The sequence below is a fragment of the Cucumis melo genome, chromosome 4, assembly GCF_025177605.1.
Source record: "Cucumis melo cultivar AY chromosome 4, USDA_Cmelo_AY_1.0, whole genome shotgun sequence".
Classification (NCBI taxonomy): Eukaryota; Viridiplantae; Streptophyta; class Magnoliopsida; order Cucurbitales; family Cucurbitaceae; genus Cucumis; species Cucumis melo.
Genome location: NC_066860.1, coordinates 13,583,934 through 13,594,547, shown reverse-complemented (window position 1 = coordinate 13,594,547; position 10,614 = coordinate 13,583,934). Strand labels below are relative to the sequence as shown.

The following is a 10,614-nucleotide window of genomic DNA, read 5'->3' as shown; positions in this document are numbered from 1 at the left end:
AATCTCCAAAGTTTTTAGATTTTCACCGCTCCTTTTCTTTCTTTTCTTTTTTTTTTTCCCTTAACTATGTGAAAAATACAAGATCCATAAAATGTCATTATTATAGGTAAATTGGAAAGTAAGAGATCCATCACATGGAGACTAACGTTGTATAATCTTGAGATACATAGTAGGGGTGAGCATCGGGCGGTCGGGATCGGTTTTCCGACCAAACCGCCCCCGAAACGACACCTTGTCGGCACGAAAGTTGGAAAATCGGTTTCAACCACCGGTTCCAAGAAAACCGACCGGTCCAACCGTTGGTCGGTTCGGTCGGTTCCTTCCTTCCTTCCTTCCTTCCTTCCTTCCTTCCTTCCTTCCTTCCTTCCTTCCTTCCTTCCTTCCTTCCTTCCTTCTACTTCTTCTCTCCTCCTCCTATATTTCTAACTTTCTTTTCTTTTCCTCCTTTTCTTTTTTCTGTTCCTCCCTTTCTTTCTTTCTTTGGTTTTTTAAATGTGAAATATATAGATTCAATTTCTTTTTTTCTTTGTCCTTTGAATTTTCTTTTACAAATATTATGTGGTTTATGGTTGGAGCAAAATTTTCTTTGATAGACTATTTTAAAAATTAAGAATTGCATTATTTTATTTTATTTCTCTTTTTAAACCTAAACTTATAATTATATAATATAGTATATATATTATTTTTAAAAAAATTACATGGGTCGGTTCAAAACCGACCGACCGACCTTATTGTTCAAACCGACCGACTGACCTCTCAGTTTTTGAGTTCCTAGATTCAAAAACCGACCGCCAACCTTATTATTCCGACCGCCCGACTTTGGTTCGTTTGGTTTCGGTCGTTCGTTTCGATTTTTCGGTCCACCATGCTCACTCCTAATACATAGGGTGAAAGAGTATGATATATGATCTTTAGACACTAGAATGGGTACCTAAATTATACCTAATTTTGTATTATTTATAATAGTCTTCCTTAGACATTCATTATATATGAAATATGCCTGGTTGAAATACTGCTAGAAAAAAATCCTAAAAAATAAAATCTTTGGAAGAAAAGAAAAATTCATATAATCTAATACTCTTAAAAAGAATATAGTATATTATATTTAACTCATATGTATAAAGTAAAAACATTTGAACTCCAAGGATCTTGGTCCGAGGAGGTTATCAGCCATCATTGTTGGGTTGGTGAAATAACTTATTAACATAAGGTGTTCCTTTCTTACAAGGGAACGACCGACTCCTTTCTTCGACTAGTGATCACAAAGACACCACCGGTTGTATATCGAAGGATGGCAAAAAAAGATTTTGCTGAAGAATTAAAGAAACTTCAACTTTCCAAAGCAAAAAAGACAACTAAAATAGGCTTTGATCCTCAGTTAGGGACTCTAATGCATGGACAAATAGACTATTGACTGGTCCTCGACAAACTATTAACATCTCGAATCATAAAGTCTGGGATAATAAAGAATGTTTTCACCAATGTGTGGAGAACAAAACTTAGTTTATATGTTGGAAATCTAGGGAAAAACATTTACCTACAAAGGGATGAAGAGATGGTTTTAAGACTTGATCTTTGGTTTTCAAATAACTCATTACAAGCTCTGGAGGTCCCAAACACAAACGTCAAACTATCTCAACTATCTTTCGAAAAGGTTGCATTTTGGGTCCATTTCATGGATATCTCTTTTGGTTTTCAAAACAGATTCAATATTCATGGCCAAAAGATTAGAAGATGCATTTGGGTTATTTCTTGAAGTCGACTTCAACTAAGATAACTTTTGTTGGGGAAAAAGCCTTAGAATCAAAATCTTGATCTACATCACCAAGCCCGTGAGAAGAGAGATTTGGATCGATAAAGGAGGTGATCAAGACAGCACACAGATACGTGTAAAATACGAACGACACCTCAACTTTTGTTACAATTGTGGAAAAGTAGGGTACCTAGCAAAGGAATGTACAATAACTTCTTCAAAGATTAACCTGGATTCAGATCCTCTTCAATATAGAAGTTGGCTGAAGTTTCAAAAAGAATAATCAAGAAGAAGAAGAAGAAGAAAGACTCTACCTCCAAGAAACAAAAAAGATGATTTCCCCACTATCTCTACTTTCTTCTACACAAAAAAACATTGTTCCTCAAAACATAAATGATAATTTAACAATTCCAACTCCTAATGGATACGAGGATCCATTATAATAAAGAAACAAAATATCCAAACATTCTCTCAGACAACATTCCCCTTTACCTAAACATTGGTTTTACGGATCATTGCTTATTTGAATGTGTGCAATGCTTTCTGAGCTTTTGTGGGTATGAAATCTTTGGTTCTAAGTATGTGACTAGACTACTAAGTTATGGCTGACGCCTACTTATACGTTGCTCAATTGCGTATAAGTTTTCCTCTGATCTCTTGTCCAAGTGTAAAAGGAAAAATGAGGTTTCTTGGATAAGTCAAGGTCGAACACAGGAAATCATTGTTACTTAAGGTTATAATGTGTGATTTAAATTCATGCAATGAGTGTGCAGTATAGAAGTATTCAACGTAGAAACTATTCTAAACCTAACTATACTACATGCGAAGGGAGAGAAGATGAAGGTGAAAGTGGTGTTTATGTGTGATTGTGAACTCAACTTTAATCAAGGGAGATAGGAGAAGGAAATTTTATGCACTTTAATGCATTACAAGGTTAATTACTTGATTAAGGCGATACAAATCATTTATTAATTTCAAATTTATACGAGCCTACTTGCGCTCCTTTTAGGATGCAAATACTTGAAATTACCATATGATTTATATATGATCAATAGTTCATTCTATATAAGGCGAGCAACCTCTCGGTGCCTTATCGCCACACACACTCGCATTTCTGATATGTATGTTAAGGAGTGTTAAGGAGGAATCCACTAACAAGGGTGTATGGCTACAGTCTCTTCATCGCCTATTTAAAGAGGTCCATGTCATTACTCTCTCGAGTGATAATGTCCAATACCTCATTCTTTCTTTTGAATATAATAATATATTGAGTACAACATCTAGTTAAACAAGATAAATGATGCTAACATCCAAATTCTCTACTAAACTAATTATGCTTTGCATTTTATCACAATGACACATAACTAATATTATGAAAAGATAAAGAAATGGGTGAGTGAAAGTAGTAGTGTATTGCATTTATAAGTAAAATTTTAGGCCTCTTGGCAATGGGGTTCAGATTAAAAATACAAAATGAAAAGCAATTACAAGTGAAAGATACAGGGAATGAGTCGAGCCTCTAAGCATAATTTCTTATGCTTATTGGTTCCATTTTTGCTAGGCAAAGTAGAAAGTTGAGCTTTATCTTCAGATGTTTGCACCCTTGTCTTGAGGAGATAACCTTGTATTTATAAGCGAAGACCAATGGGACTTAACATCGTCTGGGTGCCATTAATTCTTTGATAAACCTACATAGTGCTGCATACATCTTTTTGTCATTTTCTGACATTCACACCAACCACCTTATCTTTTAGCGATGTAGATCGCCTAGCATCCTTTTGCTTGTCGCCTATTGACGTGTGCCTTATCGCCTGATGTTTATCGCTTGGTAATTCCTCCTTCTTTCGCCTAAAATCTTCATTCAGACATGAAACCTGTGATAAACAAGCGTTTTACTTGATACTTGTAACATGTAATTATCTTATTTTGTCTATTTGGTTACTAGTTTTCTTCTTCTTCTTCTTTTTTTTTTTTTTTGTTAAGACTTCTTTATTCTACTTGAAACGCTTCTATAATTTAGTAATCTAGATCATTTCTAAGTAAAAACACAATGTCAGGCAACATATGAGGTTGTAATCACATTCAAAAACTTAACTCACCAAGCATTAACCAAACAAATAATTTTGCAAAAAAAAAAAAAAAAAAAACAAAAACAAAGGAACGCAAGAGAACTAGAAGAGAAGAGCAAGATCGGTAAATGCCCCAATAATTAAAAAGATGGATTTCCACGAAGACCAAAAAAAAGGAATGATGACTTGCACTACTACAGAACTCTACCAAATGGAAAGTATACGACATACCCTGAAATATATCCATTTTACAACATCACTGGCACAACACCCAGTAAACCTACCTCGAATTCCATGAGGCATATCAATCGCTGAAAATAAAAGAACGTTAAAGAAATTATGTGCATGGATAATGGAAAATCAACATCAACCTGACATATGCAATTCAAGCCGAAGTAAAAAATAAAAAATGTTTTTCAAGTAGTAAACAATTGAGATATTTTAATTACAAATGATGCAAAAATTAAATAGCCACAAATCACAATGCCTCCTATTTTATAATAATTGTAACAAATAAATTTTATTCCTATTTTAAATAAAAGTATTAAATAACAAATTATTCCTAATTCCTAAAACAAGAACCTAAAGCCCGTATTTATAGAGAAATTATCCACTTACAAGAAACTTTATTAGGATGAAACTAACTAAGTATTATTTAATGGCAAAATAATCAACCATAAGAAAATTAAAAAATTGGCCTACAGTTTGAATTTCGCAGCTAACCTGGAAGTCCAAGACAGGAATTATATGGGCAGAATTCTTCAAAATTCTTTCAATCTCTGCATTTGATAGTGCTCGATAATGTGTAGGAAAACATCCGTTAATTATCAACTTAACCTGCATTGTCAGCATCTTAAAACAAGTAGGAAAAAAAATTAATTTGCAGATAAAATGACATGCACAAAGGTTGCCTCCTCGGTAGCAGCAAAAATGAACTCCATTGTAGGTTCCCCTCTCCTGACCATTGGTATCCAAAAGAAAAGATCCAACAACGATCTTTTTAGAAAAATAAAAACTTGGAAACCACGATAAGAACAAAAGTAGAAAGTTGACTCTTCAAAAATTGTTTATTTTAATTTTTTAAAAAACCCTTTTTAAAATAAGTTTATATTAATTTTTTACTCTTACAACATTTTTCAAAAAAGTTTTTTTTTTTTAAAAAATGTTTTTGGTTCAAAATCATGTTTCTTTCTACAATCAATGACAAAAAAGTTTGTCTCTTTTTACTATTTAAGTTTTGATTTTATTTGTGAATGTATTTTGAATTTAGAACCTTGGTTGTGGTAGGAGCATTCAACTATGAAGGATGTCGTGTATTCTTCAAATTACACTGATGTTAACGGGATTATTAAGCTCTTAAATAGACATGCTGTGAACAACATGAAGGATGTAGACATGATTCACATCCCAATGAACGAGCTAACATTTGGAAGAAACATATTTGTTTATTTAGCTTGTGAAGACTTGTTGCATTACTGCGACATGGTTAATAGGTTATATGTGTATACTAGCGTACATTACGTAAGTATAAGACAACTTTTACTCATCTTTATCTCCAATACTACTGTTGTAATTATTTTGCTCATATTTTAACTATGGTTGCTTTTACTTAGATATCTTTAGGATGAATGTAACTGTGCAAGGAAGTTTTTTGTCGTTGACTAATGAAAAATATCGTCACATATCAAGGATTGTGATCTTCGATCCAGAAATCTAGCCAACCAGTTCGAAGCAGCTAGCTTGGAACAAATAGTTCTAATTCCAAATAATACCAGGTAAATAAAGAAGAGGAACACATTAATTTTTTTCCATTGAGCTTAAATGTGTACTCACATTGAAGATGTTGCTTATTGTATTTTTCATTGGATGTTGCACGTGTCATCGATCTTCGAGAAAATTGCGTTTATGTCTTAGACTCTCTTCGGAGTAGTCAATGAAGATATTCATGGAGTCATAAATGTGTAAGTGTATTCACTTTATTACTTCTTATTTCACTTTATTATCTTCTAATGTTTCAAAATATTTAGAGGATTGAAGACATGGTGGCAAACTAAACACGATCTACAACGCTATCGGTCAACTCCAAAATGGAAACCTGTAAAGCTAATTTGCATTGACACATAATTATTTTTTATGAAACATAAGAATAATTTGTATCCAATGTATATACAAGCAATGCCCTTGTCAATTAAATTCTGTAGGGTGTGGGTACTACGTGCAAAAGTACAGATAGTGTATAATTCTAGTACTCCTATTACTAGCCTTGTAAGTTTCTACTTTCACTTTTTATATATTACAATTTATGATCAAAACTCATACTTTTCATATCTTTCTCTCTGTGTGTAGTTCAATACCAAAAGTGCATATAGGCAAGAAGAGATTGACGAGATTCGAACAAAATAGGCAAGTTTTGTTGGCAGATTTGTGTAAACTTTTAAATGTTTTTTTTTGATCCAGTTAAGTTAGTAGTTGATTTTAGTTTTAAAGGAACTGGTTTTTGTAAATACTTTAGTTTTGGGTTTTTCTACTTGAAGTTTTGAATTAAGTTTTTGTAAGGATGGACAATCCTATAATTTTGGAAGGGCAAACGGTCTCTTACTAATTGTTGTTTGTTATATAATTTGTACATACACTTTAGTTAGTGGAGGAACTTTCTATTGTACATATACATTAGTTATTAATCATGATCTTATATATTATCTTTAGATTTTGAGTTTTCACTTACAGTGGTTGGATATAGTGCGTTTATTCAAATATGTGATTATATATATAAGTGTTGGATGATTGTATTTGTTGTAGTACTCTATGGAAGTATGGAAAAGTGTGCTGGTATTTTAGGTGTTAGATGATCGTATTTGTTGTATAGTAATATGGAAGTGTGGAAAAGTGTGCTGGTATTTAGGTGTTAGATCTTGTGCATTGCAGGTGTTTATTATTGGTTTGCCATGGAGGGCAGCATGCATTGTTTGATATGTGTGATTATATATAGGTGGATATATTGGAAGATTTGGAGTCATTGGTCTTATAGTGTTGAATATAGTTGTGTTTATTGATATGTGATTATATCTGTGTTGGATGATGCGTATTTGTTGTAGTTGTATATGGAGGTGTGGAAAAGTGTACGATGCATGGAATTTTAGGTGTTGGATCTTGTGCATTGTATGTGCTTATTATTGGTTTTGCCATAGAGGACAACATACGTGTTTGATATGTGATTATATATAGGTGGATATATCGGAAGATTTGGAGTAGTTGGTCTTATGGTATCGAATATAGTTGTGTTTATTGATATGATTATATGTAGGTGTTGGATGATGTATATTTGTTGTAGTTCTATATGGAAGTGTGGAAAAGTGTATGCTGGAATTTCAGATATTCTTGTACACATTGCAGGTGAGATAGAAATATAAGTTTTGCCATTGAGTCGTAGGCATTTTATAGCTAGCGTGCAAGCAATTTTGTTTATTTTTCACAATATACAATGACAAATATTTCCGGAAGTAATTCAAGACAAATAATATCAGTTTCGTCGTCATAAAAAATGGACAATAATGAAACAATTTAATAAAAACAAATTTGAAAAGCTGGCCCAGAACAAGGCAAAAATGTCGTTTTTAAACTGACATTAAAGAGGCCTTTAATGTCAGTTTAGAAACGACATTAAAGGCATCTTTAATATTGGTTTAAAAACAACATTAAAAGGCTCTTTAATGTCGGTGAAAAAACGACATTAAAGACCAACCAACATTAAAGGTCTTCAATAACACCATCAAAGATGTCGGTTTATAACCAACATTGAAGACCTTTGTCAGTTTTGAATCGACATTAAAGGCCTTTAATAACGCTCGAAAAGATGTTGGTTGCCAAGCAACATTAAAGGCTAGATTTCTTCTAGTGGAAACCTAATGGACATATAGATCATGGACTCCAACGATCCAAGATTAACTGGTTAAACCCTTTTAGACTGAGCTAATTAGCATTCGTTAATTAACCGGTCATTCCATTAAAGTTTCTTAGTTGTACTCCCCTCACTATAGATATATTTATGTCCATCTGATATAACTATGATTAGTAAGTTAATCCTTTACGGGTTGTTCGTAATCTCGGCTGGGTCAAAATATTGTCTTACCCCTGAGATTACATTTTGTTTCTTAAGTTCTACTGATCCACAATTGAACAATTAGTTTAAGTTCCAACCTATAAACCAAATCTCTCTCAAGCCAATGAGAGGGTGGGATCCCTTGTTCAAGACATGGATTCAATTCTTAAGGATAATCCCGTGTGAACAGGAGATCATAGTTAGCTTAAGATTAAGATTGAGTTACATAGGTCATCAATAATCGAAATAGTCAATTTTATATAGATGTTATAACGTAAAAATGACTATTTCATGGTTTTAGTCTTATGTAAACTCTTTACGTAGAATGTTCCCACTTTTCATGTCTTCACATGAACGATTAAAGATCACATTATTTGTTCTAACTACCAAGCGGGCCGCATCCATGGTGTCTCTAGAATAAGGTGTCTAACCTGCTTAATCATATACTATAGATTATTTAAGCTATATACTCGAACTTGATCCGTGTTTATTTCTCTACATAAAGTTCAAGTTTACTCAAGATAGCCTCGAGGCCTTAGTTTATTGGATTCAAGATTATAGTATTCAATTTCACTAATAATTTTCCAATAACAACTTTATTGAATAGAATATGATTTTGAATTACAAACGACAAGTTTTAGGATATAAATTCCAAAACTTGAACCTTGTTAAACAAAAATTGGTCTAACATATTGAAAATTAGGTAAGATTTGGGTATAATATTTTTTAGATAACAAAATTCGAAGAAAACTTGAAATATATAAGATTGGGTATAAAACTTGTTAAAGATAACCAAATTTGAAGAAAATTTAAAAATATGAGATTTGGGTAAGATTATCGGTAATATTTGAAAAAAGTTAATAGAATTGATGTAAACTTTTACTGTCGCCTATAAATGCTCAATCAAATGAAATTTATTAATATATCGGTCAATGCTACCTATACTACTAAGTAGTACAAGTGAGGTCGAACACTTTCCTGATTAAATAATTTGTAGCTCGAAGGTAATCAATGAAAGTTTTGTAATGGATTGATGCAAAAGAATAAATTGCATAAAATAAATGCGAAAAATAGAAGTTTTAAATCAATAAGAGAGACACTCTAGCTTGAGTTGTATAGATTTTTTCCGATTTAAAGTACTTGGTCATTAAATTATCGTCACTGAATTAAGTAATTGTTATCCCCACAAAATTTAACAAGAAAAGTTAATTAAATTGTCATGAACAACTAACTAGTATGAGTTGATCTAATGACAAACATGCAAAATTCACTTCGTCTTAATTGCATTAAGTTTAGGAAGTTAGAAATTAAGTGCCTAATTCAATAGTTGTTTGGTTCAATTCTAAGTTGATTAGGACAATACTTGTCCTCATTAGATTAGTAAGCTAACCTAACTTATTGCTACTTAAAATTAACGTACAACCTAACAAAGCAAATTACAAATCAATCAAAAGTGTGCATCGTCATAAAGCCCACAGAGGGTCTGAAAATATGAATAATGTTCAATGAAAATAGAATTGAAACTATAATACCAATAATTTAGCTCATATTCTAACAAATAATACATTGAAGCAAAAGGGAAAATTGTAAAAAAAGCCAACCTAGAAGATGGTACCTTATCCCATTATCCACATATAAGTGGATGGTGAAAATTTAGGTACATGAAGGGACAGAAAACAGAGGAGCAAATATAGAAAATTCAATATTATATTTGAAGGGCTGGAATCGGATATAAATTAACTTAATTACGCAGTTGTAGCCAACTATATTTTTGTCCGCTCCCTTTTTAATTATTTTGAAACAACACGTGAATTTTGCAATAAACTAGCAATTCACAACCTCCACATTCCCTCATCCTCATCCTCATTCAAAACCCTTAAAAGAACTGGCCTCCATAACCAACAAACTCTTTCTTAATTTCCTTCTCCTCCAAGAAAACAGAAACCACCATCCACACGGTACCTAGGGATTTACATACAAAAATGGAGAAAAACCCTACATGATCCAAATTAAATTCTAGGAACACAAAGTCCTTACCATATATTGGTGGAGGTTGCATTTGGTGGAGACTTTGTCCTTAACAATGGTTTTCAAGAGTACATCGTTCAACCTTATTCTTTCCTCATAAACACCTTGAAAAATAAGAGAAAGAAAGGGTATTAGAAAAAAATAATAATAAAATAGAAGTCTGTTCTGGCTATTCTTTAATTCCTTTATTCATTTTCATTTTATTATCATGTGATGTCTTGTTTATTTTTTTTACATGAATTTTGTTTTGGATATGTAACTATTAGAAAAAAAATATAAAAATATAATTTAAAAATTTTTAACTTATAATTTTTTTTCATATATATTATAGGAATAGTTATATAAATGACAACAAAATTTAACATAATAGGATATATAGCACAAGAATAAAATAATTGCATATATACACAAAAATAGTAAAAGACTAAAATACCCACATCCAACTACTATTTTGGGTGTTTCTTGTCGTTCTCAAATTTAAAACTATCACGGATAGCATTATTCAACGATAACATCTATCGCATATAATTGCTACCAGTGATATATGCTATCACTAATATCTTTTAATTTGAGAAATGATTATTTCACGCACTTCTCGATTTTTTCACGTTGAAATTTATCACTAATAGCTACAATTAGTGAATATCGTTGATAGCTTTTATCGA

The 10,614-nt window shown here is 32.1% G+C and overlaps 1 long non-coding RNA gene across 1 annotated transcript; it reads right to left on the bottom strand.

Moving 5' to 3' along the window:
• Window positions 1-9,610: 9,610 nt before the first annotated feature.
• On the bottom strand, window positions 9,611-10,113 carry LOC127149117 (uncharacterized). The gene is made up of 2 exons (XR_007820488.1): window positions 9,959-10,113; window positions 9,611-9,883 (listed from the first exon to the last, which is right to left on the bottom strand). It is a non-coding gene; the product is annotated as an uncharacterized LOC127149117 (long non-coding RNA).
• Between the last annotated feature and the right edge of the window lie 501 nt (window positions 10,114-10,614).